General features: G+C 41.4%; 1 long non-coding RNA gene across 1 annotated transcript in view; it reads right to left on the reverse strand.

The window, feature by feature from the left end:
• Positions 1 to 304: 304 nt before the first annotated feature.
• Positions 305 to 26,778, reverse strand: part of LOC129629639 (uncharacterized) — a 32,155-nt gene continuing 5,681 nt past the window's right edge. The window contains exon 2 of the long non-coding RNA XR_008703301.1: positions 305 to 431. This is a non-coding gene — a long non-coding RNA (uncharacterized LOC129629639). The remainder of the gene's footprint in view (positions 432 to 26,778) is intronic.

Genomic DNA, 26,778 nt, shown 5'->3' on the forward strand with positions numbered 1-26,778 from the left:
CCTTAGGCCTGGGTGGTGTATCCAAAGTCTCCAGGACCAGAGAGGTAACACAGGGGGTTGTAGAGACACTGGAAAACCACAGGGCACAGGCTCCTTCTATAGAAAGCAGCCACCACTCGGCTCCGGCCACATGGAAGCGTGGATGGGGCATTGCCAGATCTTTCCGATTTTGCAAGAGAAACTGGAACAGTGGATGTATACAGGAAATTTGCCAATTTTGGAAATGTTCAAAACAAATTCAAAACTTTCAAAAACCACAAGTCAAACAAAAGAACACACACACACAAAACTCATACTGTATTCATTCTACACGTGGCCCAGATGGAGTCTGCCTTAGGCCGATGATCCCAGTCTCCAAAGATATAAACAGAAAGCGCCAAAAGAATCGAGAGATGGGTGGTTTTGATGTCAGCTTGGGGAATCCTGGAAGACTGAAAGAAGAAAGACCATGATAATCCAGTTGCTTTGCACCAAAGACATGCTCTCTGGTGTTCTGTTTACTACTCACCCTTCCCATTATTAAATTGTTTTTTTTTTAATTATGAAATATTTGTAATTTTGGAAATATTCTGCTAATATAGGGCCCTATTAAGTCTCTCTGTCCTTAGAAAGCTGTTCCTGGTAGTTTATGCATGTTACTTTATGATGTTGGGATAGAGGTAAATAAATCCTTGAGGCAAAATATATTTTCAAAACTCAGGAGTTTTAGCACATATCATTTAAAAAAAATCTACAAGAGTGACATCTGCTAAAACAACATTTACTCTCTGAAAACATATCTGTAGCTGAATGTTGACTTTGAGGAACTGGAAATGCCTCATTTTTACCAAGAGTCTGTATATGAAATAAGATTACTTTGACATTCTGAAGATAGTTATGAAATGTTCATTTCTATGATGATGAAGTCATGCTTCTGTAACAACCTGCATCTTTTCTTATATAATATTTTTAAGGGAGAGAGCTGCTTTAACATTTTTATAATGATCATGATTACATACTAGAGAAAAGTGATTTATTTTTCATGGTATGTTTAAAATTTTATTTTTCATTAAAAACTTAAACTGAATTTGTACAGAGCAAAATTCACCCTGTTTTGTGTATAGCTCTATGAGTTTTGATAAACACACACAGCTATGTGACCTCTATGTCAGTTTGATGTCATAAATCAAATATTAATACAAAGACAGTTTACTGTCTCACATACAGGTGGCCAGCAGGCACATGAAAATACGCTCAACATTGCTAATTATTCAGTTCAGATCAGTTCAGTTGCTCAGTCATGTCCAACTCTTTGCGACCCCATGAATCGCAGCACGCCAGGCCTCCCTGTCCATCACCAACTCCCGGAGTTCACTCAGACTCACGTCCATCGAGTCAGTGATGCCATCCAGCCATCTCATCCTCTGTCGTCTGCCGGGGTCCAGCCCCAGCTGATCCAGGGTATTCGAAGGAGAGACGGCTAGGCGAGGGTCAGGGAACAACTGCTTAATTAAACGTTAATTAAGGAATAGAATAAGGATAGCTCAGTAGGAAAATTCAGTGGAGAAAAGAGGCTGAGTAGCTTGGTTTACGCGGGGGACCAATAAAACTTCAAGACAAGAAGCTTGCACCACTTACGTAGGCCGCAGGCGTCCTTCCGTTCTCCCAAAGGAGAGGAGACACTGAGGCCTCCCCGGTCGGATCTTAGAAGCCCAGGCATAATTAGTAAGCATGGTGGGTTCCGCGCTCCAGATGGAGACTCAACCAGAGTGAGAGAGAGAGAGAGACATGGGGAGACCAGTCTTTCGAGGAACTGATCCCCATTCTTTATTTTCCATGGTCTACTTTTATACACTGAGGTGTTATGCAAAAGTCACGTGGGGTCAGCAGTCCTGACTTTTATCAAAGTCAGGTGCTTCATACAAATGTATACAGAGGTCTTAGGGGTGTTACATCATCTTCTGGCCAGGGGGCCTGCTGACAATTTACGACCCTCTCCTTGTGACAGCGGTCAGTCAACCAGGACACTTATTTCTCCAGGGGTGATTATTCTTAAAACAGACGCCACCCAAATAAAGTTACATTCCTATAGGGTGAGGGTGTAGTGGGTTTTAGTTAAGGAAAGAATTTACTTAGCCTAAGGTCTAACGTGATTAATATCAAAGGTTAATACTTATTTCTTCTATATATTCATTAATGTGTATAAGGGCAGGGGATGTGGAGACTTAGCAGTAAACATTGGCTCAACAAATGAAAAACCCTTCACCAATATGATTTCTAATCAGCCCATTATACTTATACTAATAATTTTCTAACTTTTCTAAAGAACCTGTTTTTAGAAGGTTTAAAGCATCTTGTGCCTCTCATGGTTGGGAGGCTGTGAGCAATCACATGTGGCCGGACAAGCCTGTCAGGCAGGCTAGAGAACCTTCAGAGGAGTTTGTAGGTTAAAACACTCTTGTCACGCCCAGGGGTTTTTATCAACTGGAGCTTTAAGTTAACTCCTTCTCCGAAAGAGGTGGTGGGGGACAGCCCCCCGTAAAGTCAGAGGTGTAGGTGAGAGCACAAAGTAGTAAAGTAGGCAGGCTCTGGTTATGGGGGTAGATGCTCGAGGATTTCCAGGGGGACTCCTGAGGCTCGATCCCGCCTTTGCGTATGTCGAGCCTCCTTCCTCATGACCTTTGCCATGGGCGGAGTGCCTCATGCCGGCCCCCAACATCTCCCCCTTTTTTATTTCTTAAAACAGCCAGATGCAGCTCAGTCGAGAGCTTCCGAATGCTCTGCCGAAGAATCCTGACAATACAAGGAAGAATGTTTATGAGAAGTAGGATTTGAGCACCAACGACAGCATAACTAGGGATATTAGACAGAATATTTTTTCCAGAAATAAAGTTAGAGAAGGTGTGAAAAAAGTCATTAGCTGCTCCAGCGGCGGTAAAATCCAGTCGAGAGTGTTCCAAGGTCTGTATTTGATTATGAAGTTTCCCTAAGTCCAGGCCAATATCAGAACTATTCCAAACACCTGAGATATGATTTTTAATCTTTTCCCATTCATAATCTGTCTCGTTTACCTTCAAAGATGTCACGCATATCCACCTGTAATCAGCGTGGCATGTCAAAGCCATCTTCACCTTTAAAGCCTGTAACTCAGTGCCACTATGCATTATTGCCTCTTCTAAGGCATCTTAGGCGTCTACTCTCATCTCTAAATTTCTATCTATAACTTCCTGTGTTGCTAGAGTTAAAGAGACATTTTTAGACATAGTATCAACATATTGGGCAGTATGCACTTGTTGAGTCAATGATATTGCTGCCGCAGTAACAGAACTAATTGCTGCTATTAAAGCTGATATTCCTAAAATAAGTAGGCCCACAAACCGTCGCGATCGCATTAAATCCTGTAGTTGCTGTAACACGGCAAGACCATAGCTATCATATAGGCACCATAAGATAGGATGGGCATTGTAACACCACAAAGGAGCAAACATTACATTGAGGGTTTAAACAAGATGAAAGCATACATTGTTCACAAGTTACCACGTTAGGTCCACCTGAATAATTCATGAATACATTAAGTTTGTTGGAGTCATTAGTAAAAAGGAAAACATAAGGCGAGGGTAGACAAGCTAAAACAGAATAAGTAGAATTATTTTTTGGTTGGAGTTCACGCTGCAGCAGCCCTGTCAGTCTCGCCGGGATCTCGATGTTTATCTTATCTCCCCTGCTGGCGGGCGCTGCGCTGGTCTGGATGGCACTTTGCGGGTGCGCTCTCCTCTCTGGCCCTCACTTGCTGCACAAACTTCTTTGCTCTAGGTCGTGGGGTGCAGCGAGGAGAGTGCAGGGCGAGGCTGGAAGCGCGGAGGCGAGAGCTGCCTGGTGGGCGGGGCGAGCGAATGCGGCCGTGAACCTGGCCTGTCTGGAACCCAAATTGGTGAATCTGCGTCCTGTGGAAAAATACAAGCACATCCTCGACCGCTAGTTAATAATGGGTCAGGACCCTCCCATTGTCCTGAGAAGAGGTCCTTCCATTTGACTAATGGTTTTGCATTTAATTGCTCTAGGCACCAATGACGAAGCATTGCAGTAGTTCCAGCCAGATCAGTATTTAGAATATTTATTACAAAAAGAGCATGTTTGATGGGGAGATTTGATGGGGAGAGCTATACTTAAACTCCCCTTCTTTTAGTTTTTGAATTTGGATTTTTAATGTTTGATGCGCTCTTTCAACAATGGCCTGTCCCTGGGGATTATAAGGGATGACAGTATTATGTTTAATTTGAAACTTTATACAAAATTCCTGAAAAGACTTAGAAGTGTAAGCAGGAGCGTTGTCAGTTTTTTAGAGCTTTTGGCAGGCCCAAATATGAAAAACAAGTAAAGAGATGTTGTATCACATCTTTAACTACTTCCCCTGTACGAGCAGTTGCAATAATAACGTGAGAAAAGGTATCTACAGTTACATGAACAAAGGACAGTTTTCCAAATGAAGAGACATGAGTTAACATCCATTTGCCAGAGTACGTTAGGTTTGAGACCGCAAGGATTAACTCCCATAGGTAAACTATTATAAACAGTGGGGCAGTGTAAGCAAGAGCGCACAATCTCCCTAGCAGTTTCTCTGGGAATTTGGAATTGATATCTTAAAGCAGTAGCATATTGATGATGAAGTGAGTGAGAGGCTCTGGCCTCCTCAATCACAGTAGCCACTGTATTTCTGGTTAACAAGTCAGCCAAATCATTAAAGGCATTTAAAGGGCCGGGCAATCCGGAATGAGCCCAAATGTGTCCAATAAAAAATATTTTCTTTTTCCAAATTTGTTGCTGTAATTTACTTAACAAATGAAATATGGTAGTTTTATTTTCAGCAAAACCACAGTTTCAATATGTGGAAACAACCTGACAATATACTGAGAATCAGAATAAAGATTAAATTCCTCATCTGCAAACATAGCAAAAGCCTCTACGACTGCTGTTATTTCAGCTCTTTGACCTGAAGTTTCCCATGTTTCTAAAACCTTTTGGTGATTTTTAGTGACTATGGAGGCTTTACCATTTGCTGACCCATCAGTAAAAACTATCTGGGCATTTGGAATAGGAGATTGTTTACATCTGACAGGAAAAATAACTGGATGTCTGGATATAAAATTCAACAAAACATGTGAAGGTAAATGATGCAAAAATTTGACCAAAATAGTTCCCTATAGCAATCTGCCAATTTTCAAACATTAGAAGAGCATCAAGTTGTTTCTTATTATATGGAATTACAATTTCTGATGTCTCTTTACCAAATAATTTAATGTTCCGCTTTTTTCTTTTAATATCAAAGTAGCTATCAATCCTGGATAAGAAGCCACTACTTTTTTAGTTTGAGCGGGAAGATGGACCCACTCTAGGGGGCCGTTTTGCCATAGAACCAATTTTTTGTCTGGCTACCCCAATTACACCTATGGGGGTTTCATGGTAAAGGAATTGTCAAGCAGTTGTCAATTTAATTTTTTAAATTTTTAAAATTTACATTTTAACAACATAAATTTAGGGATATGTTAATTTAGGTCTAATGTTTAGTTTAGGTCTCTGTATAAATTTAAATAACAAATGTATAAACTCCTTATCTCATTTTGGTATATAAATATGCCTAAATGCAAAATGTATTTATATATGTATTTATATATGGCAACAAGTATAAACTTATTGACATCTAATATATATAAATCAATATACTTGAATTAATCTTTATAATTATTAATTAATATATATTAAAGCAATACAATACGTACACAGCTAATACCAACCAACACAAACCAATGTACTGCAATAATATATGTCACACATATATAATATAATTATACAGTATATAGAACATATATCATCACAGCATCAATCAGCCACACACACATTATATTACTGCAATATACATTTAATTATACAGTATATATATAATATGCATATATAGTATACATTTTAATTTATATACAAATTAGTTAAGTATAGATCTATAAATAGAATTATGTATACCCATATCTAATTAGGCAAACTGCAATTAGGCAAATATATTTATATTATGTATTTATAATAATAATATATATAGTATTGTTAATTGTACCGCCTGTTGATAACTAAGAAATTGAGAAAACCCTTCTCTGAGTATCTCCTATTTGAGACAGCACGTCCCTCCCCCATAGGGTAAAGGGGAGCGTAGGAACTACATAGGGTTGGAAAGTTCCACAGGTATCCTCAAACTGCCAATCTAACATCTTTGAACTTTTAACTACTATGGGGGCTTGAGGGCAAATGAAACAAAATTTGATCCCTGAAATCTATCAGGGCAACTTGCCAATGATCACTATCTTGTAAAAGACTTGCAGTTGATCCTTATTGAATGGAATTACTATATTTGCTACTTCTTTTCTAAAAGGTTCCATACTTCTTTTTTCCTCCTTTTATACTTAATTGTGCAACCAAGCTGGGATAAGATAAAACTATTTTTCTTGGGGTCACTGGTAGATGGAACCAATGGGCCTTTTTGTCACAAGCACCCTGTAGGTGTATGTTTTGTGGCAAGAATAATTTAATCTCATCTTTTGGTATTATTAATCCTAATTAACTGATCATTTAAAGTCTCATCTACTTTAACAAGAGCTGTCTCTGTCTCGTTAATCAACTTTTTCTTAGAACTGGAATTAGGATCGCTTTTTAAGTAATCAAACAAAGGCTTTAAATCTGCAGTAGTCAGTTTTAAATGTGGGCGTATCCAATTAATGTCTCCTAATAATTTTGGAAATCATTTAAAGTTAGTAAACAATCTCTCCGCTTCAAAGGGGCAGTTTTTAAAACTTTTGGCAGACTTAAATATGAGAAGCAAATAAAGAGGTGTTGTACAACATCTTTATAAGCTTTTCCAGTTATCATTTTGTAACCTAAATCTGGTCTATAGCTTTTTAGATGACAAGCAACCATCTAATCTTTGCTTGAATACTTCCAGCAATGGGGAACTCACTACTCCTCAAGGTTTTAAACTCTCCCTCACCTTTTTTTCTACAGCATTCCCACCCTGCATACCACTTTCTCTAATCCCACCAACTCATTTTCAGTAGTATGCGTGGGCCAGGAACTGGGCCAGTTTTTTCCAGCAATGTTAAGAGATGTCTGTTCTTGTGTCTAATAGCCCTGACATTTTATTTTCTTGAATTAAAAGATCTTTTAAAGGCCTTGGAGCTGTAATTTCCTGCACCCAAAAAGCTAGATCACTAAATCTAAACGCTCTGTGGCTCTTAGCTTGAGAAGTCAAATTTTTTCCTGTCTGATAAGGTAAAAGCAAAAACTGTGTTATTCTTTGACCTTTATTAATTTGCACAGTTTTGGTAGGCAGCGAGATCAAAACTTTAATTTCTCCAATATAATCAGAATCGACTACACCATGCACCACCGAAATTTTTCTTTTCTCTCTCTTTTTTTTTTTTTCCAGAAAGCGAGCTACGCCCTAGCACAAGTCCTACAATGCCCTCAGGTAGGGGGCCAGCCACTCCCATTGGAATTGGAGTAACCGGCTTGTCAAGGGTTAATATTGTTGCTAAATCCCCTTACCTTTCTGCTTTTCTCTTAGCCTGGGTGAGACCCCCCTGAGGGGGTTTTCTCCAAGGAGCACCTTTGCATATTGTGCATGCAGTCTGTTTTAAAAGCTCCACTGTTTAAAAAACTTTTTATCTTTTTCAGGCTTAGGCAACACTTTGAGAGGCTTTGGGGGCAAAGTGGGGAACTCTTGGGCCCTGGAAGGCGCAAACGGAGGCGGCGGCTATCGCCCCAAATCAGAAAGTGGTGGATAAGTTTTTTTTTTAAAGTTTGCGCAGAGGGGGAGGTAGCTCGCCAGGGCGTCTGGCAACAGTGTCCTGTAAGTCCTCTCCTCTCTCCTCTGCTGATTTTTTTTTCCTTCTTCTCTAAATCTTTCTCAAGTTTTCTTTCCCTCACTCTATCTTCTTTCCTTTCTCCTTTTTTTTTTCTCTTTTACTTTCTATCATTTCCTTCCTGTTTCCCTCTTTCATTCTCCCTTCGTCCTTTTTACTTTCTTTCTCTCTCCCCCTCTCTTTCTCTCTGTATCTCTTTTTCTAACTTCCTTTTTTCCTTTTTCTATCTTGCTGCATTCCCTGATTCCTTATTTCTCCGTTCCTCTCTCCTTTTCACTCTTTAGTTCTTTTTTTTTATCTTTAGATCTTTCTCTGTTTTCTTTCCTTTTTTCTTTTTCACTTTTTTCTTTTTCTCTTTTTTTTTTTTTTGCTTGGGTGAGGCCCCCCTGAGGGGGTTTTTTGCAAGGAGCAGGCTCTGTATATTGTGTATTCTTTAAAAGCTACTTTGTTTAAAAGAAAACTTTTAATCTTTTTCAACCTTAGGCAATGCTCTGGGAGGCTTTGGATGTAAACTGGGGAATTCTTAGGCCCTGGGAGGTGCAAGCGGAGGTGGAGTAGTCGCCTTAAATCAGAAATTGTTGGATAAATTTTTAAAGGTTTGTGTAGAGGGAGAGGGGGCTCACCAGGGCGCCCGGCCGCAGCGTCCTGTAAGCCCTCTCACTCCTCGGGAGGTAGAGCACAGTCTCCCTCCTTTTCCTCATCAATGGCAGAAAATATGATCTGCGCAGAAGGTGGAGACCCACTACCATCCACCGCTATAGCCTCTCCCATAGGTTATCCCACAGCCTCATGACGAGGGTCCAGAACATTTTGAATCATATTTATAGGATAAGTTTTTAGTTGGTTTTTTACCTTCACCCAAGTATCTAAATTAACAGTAGCCTCTTTAACAGTTTCAAGATTACTTGTATAAAGAGTTGCCATTCTTAGTTTCAGTGTTACCCATGTCAGAAAATTAAGTATAATAGATTTTGCTTTTAGCTATCAAAAGATCAGGCCTTTCTTGTCAGCCTTTTTAGAAACCGTTTTTTCTCTCTAACTCTTCAACACTTTCAACACTTCCCACTCCTCTCGCCCTGTCTATCCTACAGGGGGGTCCGCGGCACCCTTGAGTGGGGTCCTAGCCGTCCCGAACTGGAAGAACAATTGGGCTGATGACCCAGATTGTCCCGGGGGGGGAACAGCGGGCTGATGACCCAAAACTGTTCCGAGGGAGAAGCAGTAGAGCTGATGACCCAAACTGCTCCGTGGGGGAACAAGAGGGCTGATGACCCAGTTGTTCCGAGAACGGGGGAGCAATAGAGCTGATGACCCTAATTGCAGGGAGCTTACCTTGGAATATCCTGTCTCGGGCGCCACCTGCCGGGGTCCAGCCCCAGCTGATCCAGGGTATTCGAAGGAGAGACGGCTAGGCGAGGGTCAGGGAACAACTGCTTAATTAAACGTTAATTAAGGAATAGAATAAGGATAGCTCAGTAGGAAAATTCAGTGGAGAAAAGAGGCTGAGTAGCTTGGTTTACGCGGGGGACCAATAAAACTTCAAGACAAGAAGCTTGCACCACTTACGTAGGCCGCAGGCGTCCTTCCGTTCTCCCAAAGGAGAGGAGACACTGAGGCCTCCCCGGTCGGATCTTAGAAGCCCAGGCATAATTAGTAAGCATGGTGGGTTCCGCGCTCCAGATGGAGACTCAACCAGAGTGAGAGAGAGAGAGAGACATGGGGAGACCAGTCTTTCGAGGAACTGATCCCCATTCTTTATTTTCCATGGTCTACTTTTATACACTGAGGTGTTATGCAAAAGTCACGTGGGGTCAGCAGTCCTGACTTTTATCAAAGTCAGGTGCTTCATACAAATGTATACAGAGGTCTTAGGGGTGTTACATCATCTTCTGGCCAGGGGGCCTGCTGACAATTTACGACCCTCTCCTTGTGACAGCGGTCAGTCAACCAGGACACTTATTTCTCCAGGGGTGATTATTCTTAAAACAGACGCCACCCAAATAAAGTTACATTCCTATAGGGTGAGGGTGTAGTGGGTTTTAGTTAAGGAAAGAATTTACTTAGCCTAAGGTCTAACGTGATTAATATCAAAGGTTAATACTTATTTCTTCTATATATTCATTAATGTGTATAAGGGCAGGGGATGTGGAGACTTAGCAGTAAACATTGGCTCAACAAATGAAAAACCCTTCACCAATATGATTTCTAATCAGCCCATTATACTTATACTAATAATTTTCTAACTTTTCTAAAGAACCTGTTTTTAGAAGGTTTAAAGCATCTTGTGCCTCTCATGGTTGGGAGGCTGTGAGCAATCACATGTGGCCGGACAAGCCTGTCAGGCAGGCTAGAGAACCTTCAGAGGAGTTTGTAGGTTAAAACACTCTTGTCACGCCCAGGGGTTTTTATCAACTGGAGCTTTAAGTTAACTCCTTCTCCGAAAGAGGTGGTGGGGGACAGCCCCCCGTAAAGTCAGAGGTGTAGGTGAGAGCACAAAGTAGTAAAGTAGGCAGGCTCTGGTTATGGGGGTAGATGCTCGAGGATTTCCAGGGGGACTCCTGAGGCTCGATCCCGCCTTTGCGTATGTCGAGCCTCCTTCCTCATGACCTTTGCCATGGGCGGAGTGCCTCATGCCGGCCCCCAACAGTCGTCCCCTTCTCTTCCTGCCCCCAATCCCTCCCAGCATCCGGTCTGTTCCAATGAGTCAACTCTTTGCATGAGGTGTCCAAAGTACTGGAGTTTCAGCTTTAGCATCATTCCCTCCAAAGAAATCCCAGGGCTGATCTCCTTCAAAATGGACTGGTTGGATCTCCTTGCAGTCCAAGGGACTCTCAAGAGTCTTCTCCAACACCACAGTTCAAAAGCATCAATTATTAGAGAAATGCAAATCAAAACTACAATGAGACACCTCCTCGCACTGGTCAGAATGGCCATCACTAAAAAGTCTACAAATACCAAATGTTGGAAAGGGTATGGAGAAAAGGGAACCCTCCTATACTGCTGGTGGGAATGTAAATTGGTACAGCTGCTATGGAAAACAGTATGGAGATTCCTCAGAAAACTAAAAATTGAGTTGTCGTATAGTCCAGCAATCTCACTCTGAGGCATGTATCCAGACAAAACTATAATTCAAAAAGATACATGCACCCCTATGTTCATAGCAGCACTATTCACAACAGCCAAGACATGGAAACAACCTAAATGTCCATTGACAGATGACTGGATAAAGATGTGGCATATACATTTACAATGGAATACTACTCAGCCATAAAAAAGAATGAAAATTTGCGATCTGCAGTAACATGGATAGACTTAGAGATTATCGTACTGTCAGGGGAGTTTGTAATTTCCTCGGATATGTCTCGCTGCAGCAAAAATATGAAGTGACCAGCGGATCAGTGTTACAGCTCAGTTTTATTTGGCAAGCAAAGGAAAATACACCCTCGAGACTTGAAGACAGGCTGACCCAGAAGACGTGAAGAGAAGAGAGGCCCGAGACTCAATTTTGGCTCCTCTTTTTCTGTATTTTTTTCTCCTCTCCCTGAGCCTGCCCTATGTAAAGTGGGCTAGCCAGGAGGCTGTTTGCGTCACCTGAGGTCCTCACTCCAGTCCTCGGACCTTCCTTTGTTCTGTTTTCGTGGGCTTTTCCCTTCTTTTGTCTTTTAGTCACTGCCATTCTGGACTCCTTTTTCCTGTTCTAACTACCTAACAATACTAAGTGAAGTAAATCAGAAAAAGGAAGACAGATATGATATGATATTATGTGTGCATGGAATCTAAACTATGACACAAACTTATCTATGAATATGAACAGACTCACAGGCATAAAAGAACAGAGTGTGGTTGCCAGGGGAGGGGTGAGTGGGGGAGAGATGAAGTGGGAATATGGGGCTAGCAGACACAAACTATTGTATATAGGATGGATAAACAAGGTCCTGTTGTATCTCACAGGGAACTATATTTAATATCCTGTGATACACAGCAATGGAAGCGAATGTAAAAGAGAATGTATATATATGTATAACTGAATCACTTTACTGTAGAGAAGAAATTAACACAACATTGTAAATCAATGATGCATGCATTTGTGTTCGGTTGGTCAGCCCTGTCTGACTCTTTGTGATCCTATGGACTGTAGCCCACCAGGCTCCTCTGTCTGTCTGGGATTTTCCTGGCAAGAATACTGGAGTGGGTTACCATTTCCTCCTCTAAGGAATTTTCCTGGCCCAGGGATCAAACCCTAGTCTCCTGAGTTGCAGGTGGATTCTTTACCAGGGAGTCACTGGGGACAGTCCATAAATCAGTGAGACTTCAATTTAAAAAGAAAAAATAATCTCAAACCTCGATTGTTTCAATTAATTCTTTTCACTCATTCAATCATTTAGCTCCTAAAATGGACCAGGCATTGAGAATACATGGCCCCAGCCTTCAAGGAGTTTTCTGTTTTTTGATGAGCCGGGTATCTTAAAAGTGACAATGCAGTAAATAAAATAAACTGCTGTAAGGATATCTATACAAATAGCATCTCATTTATTCCCTTAACTAATAGAATCTGATCCACCCAGTAGGATCAGCCCCCCTGTTAAGCATTGGGAATGTAACTATGGGCAAGGAGAGCTTGGAGCAAGCTCAGAAGCCAGCCAGCCAGCCAGGAATTGGATTTGGAATTGGATACAGAGAGGTGAGTGCCCTGCTGGGGAAGAAAACAGATCTGTGCGAAGAGCACAGGGGCTACATCTCTTGTTGGGAGCAGAGGAGAGCGTGTGCTGGGGCAGACATAAAGGCTCTTCCTGAAATCCTTGTGCAATTCCTCCAACACTGCCTACATCTGGAGGGGCTGAGGACATCTCCACTGAGAGATGCAGACATTGCCTAGTAGATTTATCACTGGTTCATGATGGAGAAAATGGATGAGTGAGCATGTCCACTAAACTACAATCCAAGAAAGCTTCTGTTTTTCATACTCCTATCAGGCATAGATAAATGGCTATCTTGCTAACAGGGAGGCCATGATACATGCACAAGCAGAGCCCAGAAAGCCATTTATTAGGAGGGGGAGGACAGAGAACAGGCCTGGGTGTCTGGTACCAGCAGCCCTGCTCAGTCCCCTGTTGGCTCAGATCCAGGTGCTGATAGCCTGAGCCTGGGCCTCTGATGAAGTAGACATGGCAGAGTTCACTCCCAGCCAGCCATGGGGAGCTGGGATAAGAGGGTTACCCCAACAACCCCAGGGCAGGCAGGCAGACAAGGGTCAGAAGGCAGCCAGGACAAAAGGTTCCCTGGACTGGAATGCTTGGTTTTGTCCAGAGCCATTGATATCTTCAGTATTCTCCGCTATGCTGGGCAGTGTTCCTCAGCTAACAAAGGGGATGGTTACTTGTTTTTGTTTTTTCCTTTTTCTGAGGGGGGCATGGTGGTTGGTTCCACATGTGACATGCAAGATCTTTCCCAACTGGGGATGGAACCTGTGCCCCCTGCACTGGAAGCATGGAGTCCTAACAACTGGGCCACCAGGGAAATCCTAACAGTTCCTTTGAATGATGCATGGAGTTTTTTGACTTGAATTCTGTGGCCTGTTCACTCCCATCTCTTCATTACAAATGAATGGAGATCTGCATCTCAATAAGTTCCATTCCCTTTCATCCTCTTCAGCCCCAAGCTACACCTTTGCAGTCTCATCTGTGTTTCTCTGTATATATAGATGCCAAATGCTTTGCAAAGCTTGAAGTCAGGTTTAGAGTCAGATAAGTGGGGAGGTGGGGGGGTGGGTGGGGCAGATTCTCAGCTTCAGCAATACTGACATTTTGGGCTGGGTGATTCTATGCGGTGGGGGTGGTCCTGTACATGGCAGGAGGTTTAGCAGCGTCCCTGACCTCTACCCACTCGACGACCACTGCTCTCCCTCTAGGTACAGCAACTCAAAATGCCCAGGTACTATCTGGAGTCATTAATAATTTAATATTAGTAAATATTCTGTAGGGGGCAACATTGTCCCTTTTTGAGAAACACTCAGGTGGACCTGCATTCTAATCCTGGTTCTGCTACTTATTAAGTTTTTTAGGATCTCTGAATCCCAGTATCCTTGTCCATAAAATATTTTCTATGGCTGGTAAAATAACTGGAAAATTATATGGTTGATTAATTCCTGTTGTGTGGAATATCTTCAAAAGGCCGCTATTATTACCATTTGAGTCCTCTATGAATTTTCCTAAATTTTTTTGGTTGTAATTCCAGATGTCTGGTGACTAAAGAGTTCAAAAAGAACTGTGGAACTGACAGGAATTTCCTTGGCTCTGTCTCTGGCCATGTAAAGGAGCTTGGCTTGGGTTGTATCACCTAAGAGTATAGTTTGGAGTCTCTCTCTGGGAAAGCTGCTGTTTTCAGCATTCCTGTAGAATGGGATCAGCAGCCCTGTGGGCATAAGAGACTTCAGTCTTGTTACAGCCGGCTCTGGGGTTTGAACTGCCTCCTTGACTTCTCAGTATAGGCATATAAGTCACTGATAGTTCCTGAAGCCAAGGTTTGAATCCACAGCCTTTGGGATTCAGGGCTCGGCACAGATGCAGGGTGATTTAGTAGTAGAGTTTTAAAATGGATTGTGAAGAGGAAACTATTTCTTGGAATAAGTTATAATTTTAAGAAAATGACCTTTTAGCCTTGCTGATCAGGGTTTAAGGAATGTTCCTTCTTTCCCTCCATTCACCTCATATTCTCTTCACTTTCTCTCTCATTTTGAAGTTATGATGATTTTAATACAATGACATTGAAAAGCATCCTTCAAGAAATGAACATTCTTCTATTGACCAATTTCTAAGAAAAGGGAAGTGGAAGGAGGCATAGAAAGAGGAGACAATATTTGTGGTTTATCAATATGAGGTAACATGTGAGTCATTCCCTTCCCTCTTTTCTCTCCCCACCTGCCCTTTCCCTCTCTATAAACACCTTTCTATTTGCTCTAGGACCAGCTATGCATAATGATACGTACCGGCTTAGGACATAATAACTGAAGTAAGAATGGCAAAATTAATTGTTTAATTACATGGGAGTGAGTCACAAGTCAAACATAAGTGTACTCTTCAGTTGCACACAGATTTTGGTTAAAGTTTTATTTCTTTGGAAGAATATGAGTGTGGCATACCTGGTACCTAAAGAGGAATATAAGACAATCTGGGTACCCAAGAAGTAGAGAAACTAATTGGGAGAGAATAAATAATAGATCTATTGATAAGATTAAACTAGAAAATTGACTGAAAAGAGATGAGAACAATGCTCACATAGAGTAAGTGGTTACAGTAACAGATTTTAGAAGAGGAGGAAGCAGAGGGAAGAAGAGGGGAGAAAAGGAGGCAGGGAGGCAGGAAGAAAGGATCCTATGAAATAGCATATGTTAAATGACAAATGAGGGCCACAGATAATTCTTTAGGAATTTAGAGAAGATTCCAGGACATGGGTTATTCAGAGAAAGCTCCTTAAGGTAAACATGGAGAGATATACGAAATGCTAAGCAGTGAGTAGAAACAGAGGTCTCAGTTTAGCCAAAAACAAGTATTTCTAAGAGATAAACACTCATTAGGAAATAGTCTACCAAACATGAATTCCTCTGAGTTGCTACAGTTCTCTTCTGAGCTCCTTGAAATATCAAGCTAATGAACGGCAATAAAGCCCATTGCCTCTTAGTGTCTTAAAATGTGTACTTTTAGATCATAGGCTTAAGATTTGCCTATGTAGTGAGTATTCCATGTCTGATGAAAACACCAAAATACATCTAGGAAAGGGGCACAGCTATCTTCCCCAAAGGCAACCAAAGAGCTGAGACATGCCCTTGCTTACCCACCCTAAGGTGGAAGCCAGCAATTTCTCTCACTACCTGCTGTGGAAGTAGTAGTTCCTTATATGGTTCCTAAGTTTACCTCTTTTGGACTCTCAGATTCATCTCTGAACATCTAAAACATTCCAGTTCTCATATGAAGAAAAACACGGCCAAATATTTCATGTACCTATTGGCTGGCACTGTTGCTTCTTGCCTGAATATTCATAGGTTTTCAGAATCTATTGGGATCCAGTCTTTATTTCCATTTAGGGCAAGAAGAAGGAGGATGTTCCTAGAAAATGAGATGATAGCAAGCCTGGACCCATCAATGCGAGGCTCTGTGTGAGGTCAATAATTTGGAATTCCTTCAAATGATATATTCTTTTTTTTTTTTCAATTGGGTATAGTTGCTTTACACTGCTGTGTTAGTTTCTGCTGTACAACAAAGTGAATCAGCTGTATGTATACACATATCCGCTCCCTCGTGACCCTTCCTCCCATTATCCCGGCCCAACCCACCCCTCTAGGTCACCACAGAGCGCTGGCTGAGCTGAGCTCCTTGTGCTATATAGCAGGTTCCTGCTAGCCATCTGTCTTACACATGGTGGTGTATATACATATCGACCCTAATCTCCCAATTTGTCCCCCCTTCCTCTTTCTCTATATCTTTGTCTCTATTGCTGTCCTGTGAATAGGTTCATCTATTCCACTTTTCTAGATTCCACACTCATTCATTAACATACGATATTTGTTTTTCTCTTTCTGACTTACTTCACTCTGTATAACAAACTCTAGGTCCATCCATGTCTCTACAAATGACCCAGTTTCGTTCCTTTTTATGACTGGGTAATAATATATTCTTTGTGTATTTGTTTGACCTTTACTCAGAGGAGTGGGGAATTATTGATTTTTTATTAATACAAGTTGTGTAATTTTTTTTTTTAGTGCTCAAAATTAAGACTTGATCATATGTGAAGTAGGTAAGATTACTTATTTTCTGTTGCCTTAGAATTTCCCCCTTTTGGACTGATTTCTTGGGAAGCCTGTTATCTAAACTTTAGATGATAAAACAATCCCTTATTCTTAGTAAACAGCTCTCTGGTGCAGTTGTGATGGGCAGACAGCCCTCTGATAAGAGTAGTATTTACAGTCTACTTGAGAAGTTGTATACTTTGTGAAAAGCGGGACCTATTTATATTTTGCCATCATGATCTGTGATCTGGATGGCAACCCGAATTAATAGGTATTATGTTTTCTTTTCAGTGTTTTCTGCCCTGTTGGCTGAGCAACTGGGTATAGCCTTTGGAGGTACCAGGGCCAGTTGCTCTGGGCTCCTCTCTGGCCATTCCGAGGGTTCACTATTTAGGAATTGCTCACAAGTGACTGGTCTCCCAATGATAGGTAATTCCATTGCAACCCTATCACATATTCCATGGTTTTAAAAATTACAATTATGTCTCTCATTTTGTACTTTTCTCTCCAAATTGTATTAGTCATCCTATTCATTTTGAAGATGACTAATCCTGCTTGCAATCTGCTTTTACTCTGGTGGTCTACTTTATGTTTGATACTGGGAAAGTACAATGTCATAAAGACAGTCTTCGATTTCAGAAATGTAGGGGGACTCTAAGCTACCTTGAAAACCTTCTGTGGAGTATGGCGGGGGGGCGGTGGACAGGACAAATTATACCTCTGTCCTTGGAAAATCACTTAAATTGTTTCTCCATTTCCTTCAAGGCACTGTAACTCTGCATGATTTGTTCCTCGTTTATCTCTGGCCTCTCCTCCTATCACTCTGCCTCATCCACTCAATATTAGTCACAGGGCTTTACTTTATGTTCCTTAAAAATGCCAAGCTAATTTCCAAGTCAGAGGGTTTTTTTGGTTGTTGTTGTTGCTGTCATCTGGAACACTGTTCCCAAGTTTCTACCTAGTTCACTGTCTTACTTCATTTAGGTGTCCAGTTCAGCTATCCGGAGAAGGCAATGGCACCCCACTCCAGTACTCCTGCCTGGAAAATCCCATGGATAGAGGAGCCTGGTAGGCTGCAGTCCATGGGGTCGCTACGAGTCGGATACGACTGAGCGACTTCACTTTCACTTTTCACTTTCATGTATTGGAGAAGGAAATGGCAACCCACTCCAGAGTTCTTGCCAGGAGAATCCCAGGGACGGGGGAGCCTGGTGGGCTGCCATCTCTGGGGTCGCACAGAGTCGGACACGACTGAAGTGACTTAGCAGCAGCAGCAGCAGCAGTTCAGCTATCACCACCTCAGAGAAGCCTTTTGTAACCACTCTGTCTAGGCACGTCACCAGTCTCAGACCCATTCTCTAGCATCTTAACTTTTCTTCTTTGATATCACTATCTGATGTTCCCTGGAGAAGGAAATGGCAACTCACCCCAGTATTCTTGCCTGGAGAATTCCATGGACAGAGGAGCCTGGCGGGCTACAGCCCACAGGGTTGCAAACAACTGGACACCACTGAGCGACTATCACTCATCTGATGTTACATGTATGTGTGCATGCCTGGTTGTGTCTGACTCTGCGACACCCTGGACTGTAGCCCACCAGGCTCCTCTGTCCATGGAATTTTCCAGGCAAGAATACAGGAATGGATTCTACTCCAGGGGATCTTCCTGACCCAGGGACTGGACTCCTGTGTTTCCTGCATTGGTAGGCAGATTCTCTACCATCGCATCACCTGGGAAGCCTATTTGATATTATAGAATGTATTATTTTCTTCTCTGGAATATAAGTTCACCTAAGCAGGAGTTTTCTGTTTTACCTACCTCTGTGTTTCTAGTATTGTATCTCTAGGGCCCCAAAGAGGTAAATTTAGCTACAGTTTAAAGGGTTAATATAAAGGATATAGTAGGTAGTTACCTGGAGAAGGAAATGGCAACCCACTCCAGTATTCTTGCCTAGAGAATCTTGTGGATGGAAGAGCCTGGTGGGCTGCTGTCCATAGAGTCGCACAGAGTCAGACACGACTGAAGCGACTTAGCATGCATGCATACCTTGGAGGAGGAAATGGCAACGCACTCCAGTATTCTTGCCTGGAGAATCCCAGGGACAGAGGAGCCTGGTGGGCTGCTGTCTATGGGTTTGCACAGGGTCGGACACGACTGAAGCGATTTAGCAGCAGCAGCATGTAGTTACCTAAAGAACACAACCCCACAATGAGAAAAATTTATGGCCACCAGCTTAGAGAGTAGGTAGACAAAAAGACGTGGTATTTCAGGGCAAGTTTCTGGCTCTTTTTGATTCCTGGCTTATAGCAGGGGCTTAACATTATCTATTCTTGCATAAATCATTAAATGCCTCAAATTAAGAGTTGGAACTAGATAATTTCCAATGTCTTCTCTAGTTATAAACTTTTACATGTCTTTAAGATCTTAGAATTGTCATCAATTTAATGAAATAGGATGTCTTGGGAATCCCTATGAGATCCTAGACTAGGGGAATTCCATCAATATCGTATTGACAAGAGAGAATGTTTAGGGAAGTAATAAGCTTGTGTCTCTTTTTTTCTTTTCCACTGGAGTCAGGAAGACAGAAAAAAGAATCAGAGTGTTTTCAGAAGGAAACTGGGCTAAATGATGGTAGGTGTGCTCTATGCTTTCCAAAGTGCCCCCGCTGGTCAATGTGGAGAGAAGTTTAAGAGTTAACAACCATCACCAGGGCTGTGGGCAGAGTTGTAGAGAAGGTCAGACTAGAGATCTGCATTCCAATCCACCTCTTCCTTTCTGAGTCCACTCTTCACCCCATTTATTGTACTCTAGCTACTGAATTTCCTCCTGCTGCCATTTGCCTTCTAAAGCTTCCCCCTTTCTGACTGGACAAAGATTTATCTTTGGATTTGTCTTTCTTTCTCAACCAAAAAGAATTCCAATTCCCTGGTTCTCCTGGTAGCCCAGTTGATTAAAAACTTTTATATTAAATGGTCAATAGGACCTAAAGAAAACCTGAAATTTGAAAAAATGATCTAATGTCTTCCTGGTTTTTCTAGGACCTGAAATTCATGGAATTAGGAATGCCATCTTACATATATGTGTCTTACACACACACACACACACCCTATTCCCCTGTTTAAATTACTCTTCAGGTTGCTGCTGCTGCTGCTGCTAAGTCGCTTCAGTCGTGTCCGACTCTGTGCGACCCCATAGACGGCAGCCCACGAGGCTCCCGTCCCTGGGATTCTCCAGGCAAGAACAGTAAATATAGGCTTGCCTTGGTATAAATCCCAAGTGACCAATAACGGCCATCTACACGCTAAGAGTAGCATATACATGCTCATATATATCCTGATATTCATGGGTTTGAAGATACAGTCTTTGACGTTTTTCTAATCAGACCAAATGAGCAAATAATGGCTTTCAGAGAAAAGGATCTCCTAACCATTGCAATTTTTATGGTCTTATAGAACAGACTACAGAAAAATGTACTCTGTGATTTCACAGGATAATTTAGTAACAGTCCCTTAGAAGTCACCTTGACATGCTGCCAGAGTAGAGATCCTCATTCTCACTCACGAGAATGAGGAATATCATCCCTCATCCTGGATCCCGGGGACAAGTGGGATGATGAGTAGGACGGATTTTGCATCTATGTAACCTCTCCTGGAGAGTTTTGAAATGACTGAGGGGAGAGGGCCTACGAAAAGACTGGAGTTTAATGTGTCACAGAGCCCTGGGATGATAAAAGTGACATCATTTGTCTTTCAAGATCCTTACATTTGAAAAAAGGCAGTTCTTTAAAAAGTGAGACCAGTGCCCAGTGGCAGCCCTGGACATGAGGAGGAATTGAATTTCAGTACAGAGCAGGAAATGGCAACCCACTTCAGTATTCTTGCCTGGGAAATCCCATGAACAGAGGAGCCTGGGGGGCTACAGTCCATGGGGTCACCAAAAGAGTCAGACATGACTGGGCAGCTAAGCGACAACAGAGCCTTGGAGCAGTGACTCAAAATCCAGTGTGGCTGGGGTGTGGGCGGTGAACACAGCACAAAGCACTGTGGCATTTGTCTTGGATGTAAAGTAGATCTAAGGCCAGAATTTCTCAGGAAAAGGCCCCCAAATCTGCATTTCTAATGAACACCCCAGGTGATTGTGATGCACAGCCAGATGTGGCTGGGGAGCGGACAAGGGCTGGGGAATGTGTGTGTTGATTCCTAGAATCATAGGGACTATGTTCCCTCGGGAAAGGTTCTGCATGAGTTTGCAGCAGGGGCTTACAGCACACACAGGGTCTTGCATAGCGGTGGGGCAGGAGTGGGACAGCCTTTAGCAAATGATTTTTTAAAATCAATTTATTGAACGCACTGAGGTATCATTTACATACAGTAAAATGCATAACTTTTATTAAACAGTTTGGTGAATTTTGAAAAAATGTATTCATCTGTATAACATCCTAATCAAGCTATAGAACATTTCCAACAGATGTAACATTTTCTACATGCATTTTCTATGCAGTTAGTCCTCTTACTGTCTGGATCCACACTCCCCACAACCCCTATTCTTGTTTGCATCAATTTAGTTTTGTCTGGTTTTGGAATTTATATAAAGGAATCACACAGTATATAGTCTTTTCTGTCAGGCTCTTTTTGCTCAGGATAATGTTCTTGAGATTAAACTACATCTATGAGTAGTTTTTTCCTTTCTATTTCTCAGTAGTATTCCATTGTATGAATGTGGATGGACACGTGGGACTTTTCCAGTTTTGTGCTATTATGAATAAAGTTTCCATAAATGTTTTCTATGCTTTTTTCCAAGCTTTTTGTGGATACAAGTTTTCATTTCTCTTGAGTAAATACCCAACAACAGAACTGCTGGCTCATGCAGTTGGTACATGCTTAACGTTGTAAGAAATTGTCCATTTTCTGTACCATTTTGCATTCCCACCAGCAGAACCTTTAGAACACTTGGTTTTGTCATTCTATTTAATTTTAGCCTTTCCAGTGATTATGTGGTGTCTTGTTCTAATTTGGATTTTCCTGATGACTAATGGTGTTGAGGATTTTTTTCAAGTGTTAGCTATGTATATATCTTCTTTTGTGAAATATTGGTTCAAATATCTTGCCTTTTTGGGGGTTGTTTGCTTTTCAGTAATATAAATATAAACATGTGCCTGCATGCTAAGTTGCTTAAGTGTCTGACTCTTTGCGACCCTATGGACTATAACCCGCCAAACTCCTCTGTCCATGGGATTCTCCAGGCAAGAAAACTAGAGTGGGTTACCATGCCTGCCTTGAAGGGTTCTTCCCAACCCAGGTTTCGAACCCAGGTCTCTTACGTCTCCTGAATGGGCAGTCAAATTCTTTACCACTAGCGTTACCTAGAAGCCTCAAATATAAACATAAGAAAATAGAATTATTTGTATGTTACTTGCTTTGCAACAATAATTATCAAGAACATCTTTCCATTAAATAATTTTTGCAGCATTATTTTGTTTTAATGTGCATAGTTTTACATACTATGGATGTATCATACAACACTTATGCAAACCAAGATTCTATTATTGGATAACTTGGTTGTTTCCGATTTTTCGGTTGCAAATTGTTTTGATAACTGTTTTCATATAATAATCTTTGTGCAACTAGGTTTTTTCTTTGTATAATTTTCTGTAAGTGAAACTATTAGGTAAAGGTAAAATAGTGAAACTATTAGGTATCCTCTTTCAAGGCAGTTTCCTGTTTTAATAATGACTTTTTCTTGGGCCTAAGCCTATAAATTTTGCATGGTGGCCATGTATAGGTGTATGCTGATTTACCATCCCAAAGCATTGTTACGTGGTGTCTGCATGCAGGCATTGAAATTTCCTAGTGTCCGTGACTAATATTTTATCTCCTACTTCCTTCTCCAAGAAATTCTAGACCTCCATCTGGTAACCTATCAGATTTTAATCAATACTTCCAAAAGGAAACTTCACTTTTCTGAGATTCAGAACAGAGATCTTCTTCTCTATGATTTAATAAACAAGTTTTTCTAGGTTTTTCTAGTTTCTTTAGAACTCTGCAAACATATCGTTCATTCATGATGCAATTACATTGGGATCAAATGATTAATGTGGGATGTTCCCTATTTCCATACTTTACTCAGCCAAAGAGAATTATCAATTGACCAGATCAATTTCCTGATTCTTTTCTTCTATTAGAGAGGTCAGGTCAATCTATATCATAAAGTAATGTGGAGAAGAGGGGAAAGGCAGAGAAAAGGAAAATGGTGTATTCAGAGAAGTTATGAGGAATTGTGGATTGAAATGCTCTGCCCTGGCAGCAAGTGTGAGGAGGGTGGGGTGGAAGACGAAAGACGGTTTTAATAACTGTTGTTATGGTCTTCGAATTTGGATATGCTTTATGGTTTTTAAGAAACATAAGGGTTCGAGTTATTTTGAAATTACTTTTGGCTGTGGGAATATATTTCTTGACTGCAACCCGGTTCCAAGATCAAACTATGTCTGCTCCAGGTTTATAAAAGTTATATAGGCTTAGGAATAGGTTTTCCTTGTTCATATCCTTTTAAAATTGTGCTGTGATTGTGTTAGTTTGCTGTTCATGAGATGGTAAGTACTGGACACCTGTTTAAACAGATTTAAGACTGTTCCTTCTGGCCAATAGTTTCACTGTGTGCTTTTTTTAAAAAAACAAAAACAAAAACAAAACCAAACCAAGACAATTGAGACATAAATTTCTGTTCTCCTTTTCTGTTAATATTTTTTATTCTATGGTTTTTCTGAGGTAGGGAGTCCACATTAAAGGTCAAAGTGCTTCTGGCTCTAGGGTTTAATTTCTTAAACACATCCCAGGTCAACTGGAGTGCTAGAGTTTATTACTTTTTAAAAACCAAACCCCTGCCAAGTGAAAGGAGAGAAGGGTATGTTTAGATGAAAGTGCCTGATGTTCAGATTCTGCAGTTTGTTGACATTTTATTGCTCAATGCAATTTTTCCTACCCTTCAGGGCATTTTGCTTAATGGTTTCACAAGAAACCAGTATGATGAGGCTTCAAAGCAAGCCCCAGGTTTTAGCAACAATGCTCTTATTCCAGTTTATATGAGACACATGTCCAAAACCTTGTATAAATCTGAAGTTTTTCTCATAAATACTCATGCCCAGAAAATATGGTAAGCCATGTTAACAAGCCATATTAAATATCACACACTAACATGGAAATAAACCAGGCACTCCCCATGTAATAGATTTTTTAGAGGTTGGGGGGGAAGAGAGGTGTACTTAAACTAGATTTTAGATGTACTGCAGTAAATTTATTCTGGGCTCTCTGTCACCAGTGGTCTGATAGTGCTAGCTATTGGGTATTAATCTTTCATTAAGAATTAGCTGTGTTGGTGTTATGCCTTAAACATCAAATTATTACAAATACACTAACAAGATGATGGATGACCCCAAGAAGTCTGCCCTTCATAGGTATTTATTCATGAGTATTTATTCCATAGGTTAAGGGAAACATGAGCAATTTATTACTTTTAAAGTGGTTCTCATATTAAACCACATACATACCAATAAAACATGAGTTTATGAGGGGATATATAGTTTTACGGTTAAAAAATGAAGTGCCAGTTCTTACACTTAGCACTTGAAGTAGTATCTAATTCCTTTTTACTATTATCTGCTTCAGAAGCTGACTCTTTGCCCTCTTTTTATATTTGCACTGGATCAGATCCTTGTCATGGTCAACAGGCTTAGTCCTAAAAGGACCATTTCTGGGAAGGTAGGCCCACAGAAATGAGTAGGCCTGGAGGAAGAAAGGCCTGGCATTAATGGTTGTCCCAACCTAAAAATAGTTACTGACAGGGATTGTGGCATCTCATTCTCTGGAGGTTTATTAAAGAAATACACATTTTCTTCTGTTTGGAATGGTACCCTTGTGCTACGTCTAGCAAGCACTGGGAGGCAAAGGGTCTCTCAGTTCTCTGCCCAGCATACCATACTTTTCTTTTCTTTTTTTTTTAATTTATTGGCATATAGTTGCTCTATAATGTTGTGTTTGTTTCTACTGTGCAGCAAAGTGAATCAGTTATAAATATACATGTGTTAGTCTCTCAGTCATGTCTGACTGTCTGCGACCCCATGGACTCTAGCCCGCCAGGCTCCTCTGTCCGTGGGATTCTCTAGGCAAGAATACTGGAGTGGGTTGCCATTCCCTTCTCCATAGGATCATTCTGACCCAGGGATTAAACCCAGGTCTCCTGCACTGCTGGCGAATTCTTTACAGTCTGAGCCACCAGGGAAGCCTATATATATGTCCCCTCTTTTTTGGATTTCCTTCCCATTTAGGTCACCACAGAGCAATAAGCAGAGTTCCCTGTGCTACACAGTAGGTTCTCATTAGTTATTAATTTTTATTGATAGTATCAATAGTGTATACTTGTCAATCCCAAACTCCCAATTCGTCCCATCTCCTCTGATTGCTGCTGCTAAGTCGCTTCAGTCGTGTCCGACTCTGTGCGACCCCAGAGACGGCAGCCCACCAGGCTCCCCTGTCCCTGGGATTCTCAAGGCAAGAACACTGGAGTGGGTTGCCATTTCCTTCTCCAATGCATGACAAAAGTGAAAGTGAAGTCATTCAGTCGTGTCCGACTCTCAGCGACGCCATGGACTGTAGCCCACCAGGCTCCTCCATCCATGGGATTTTCCAGGCAAGAGTACTGGAGTGGGGTGCCATTGCCTTCTCCGTCTCCTCTGATTACCCACCTGGTATTACCCGCCTGGTTTCTTCTCTACATCTGTCTCTATTTCTGCTTTGTAAATAAGATCATCTATACCAGTTTTTTCAGAGTCCACAAATACACATTAATATATGATATTTGTTTTTCTCTGATTTCACTCTGCTTTTTGATGTGTTTATTACTGAAAAGCAGAAGAAAGGGCTCTCTAACCAGAATAAGAAGATCTAATAGCAGGCAGGGTGCTTCCCAGGTGGCACTAGTGGTAAAGAACCCACCTGTCAGTGCAGGAAACATAAGAGACACAGAGTTGATCCCTAGATTTGGAGGATCCCCTAGAGAAGGAAATGGCAACCCACTCCAGTATCCTTGAAAGCAGAATCCCATGGACAGAGGAACCTGGCAGGCTACAGTCCATAGGGTCTCAAGAGTTAGACGTGACTGAAGTGACACACACACACACACACACACACACACACACACACTAACAGACAGAGTGGGTAGAGTCAAGCTTGGCGGATGGTTTCCAGCAGGGTAATCCTTCAGGAACTAAAGTCAGCCAAACCTGCAACATTTAGGAGACTGTGGGGTCTGAACTCCTGTTTAGGAAAATGTTAATATGTTCTTGAAACTCCATCTGACAGCCATTCTGCAATACTCATTGCACAACAGAGGAAATTTTCAGCCCTGGTTTTAAATTTTCTTCTCTCTTGTGGGCTTAGGGATGGACCTCAAATGTTATTTTAACTTAGTTTCCTCCAGGCAAGGAGATTTACTTAATTAGGTAGCCAATCAAGAAACCCAGTGACTGAGCACTGGGTGGACTGCAGTCCATGTGCTCCTTATGGTTTGTGGTGTGTCTGGAAAACAAAAGGGGCGCACGAGAGGATGCCCAGCCATTTAAAATGTCTAGGAGGAGGCTGAAGGAAGTGCAAACAAAGTAAGGATTTTAAGTGTCCACATGCCAAGATAAATTCTGGTAAAATGGTTCTAAAATCAGAGGTGTGATTTTGCTCAAGAATTCATGTGGAATGCTGCTCTTGTACATACAGGAAGAAGGAAGCACTTTCCATTCCCTTCTGATGACTCTGAAGCTTAAGGATGAATTGCTTCCTCCTGGAGACATCATTACAACCCAGCAATTGCTCGGAATGTGAAATCACGGGATTTGCCTTGCAGATGTGTCTGCAGATCCAGATAAACAGGGAGGGTTTGCAGCCATGATGTCAGGACTCCATTTAGACAGGCTACAGCAGAATGGTTCCTGTCTCCTTGAAGTCTTCACAGGTTTTAGAGATTGGCTGTGACAATAAATCCTGCCTGAAAAGGTGCCTGCCGCCCCCCACCAAGAGGCAACCACCATCAATAACATAATGATGAGTAACTTTCAATCTAACTTATTATTTA

This window comes from Bubalus kerabau, chromosome 1, assembly GCF_029407905.1.
Source record: "Bubalus kerabau isolate K-KA32 ecotype Philippines breed swamp buffalo chromosome 1, PCC_UOA_SB_1v2, whole genome shotgun sequence".
Taxonomy (NCBI): domain Eukaryota; kingdom Metazoa; phylum Chordata; class Mammalia; order Artiodactyla; family Bovidae; genus Bubalus; species Bubalus kerabau.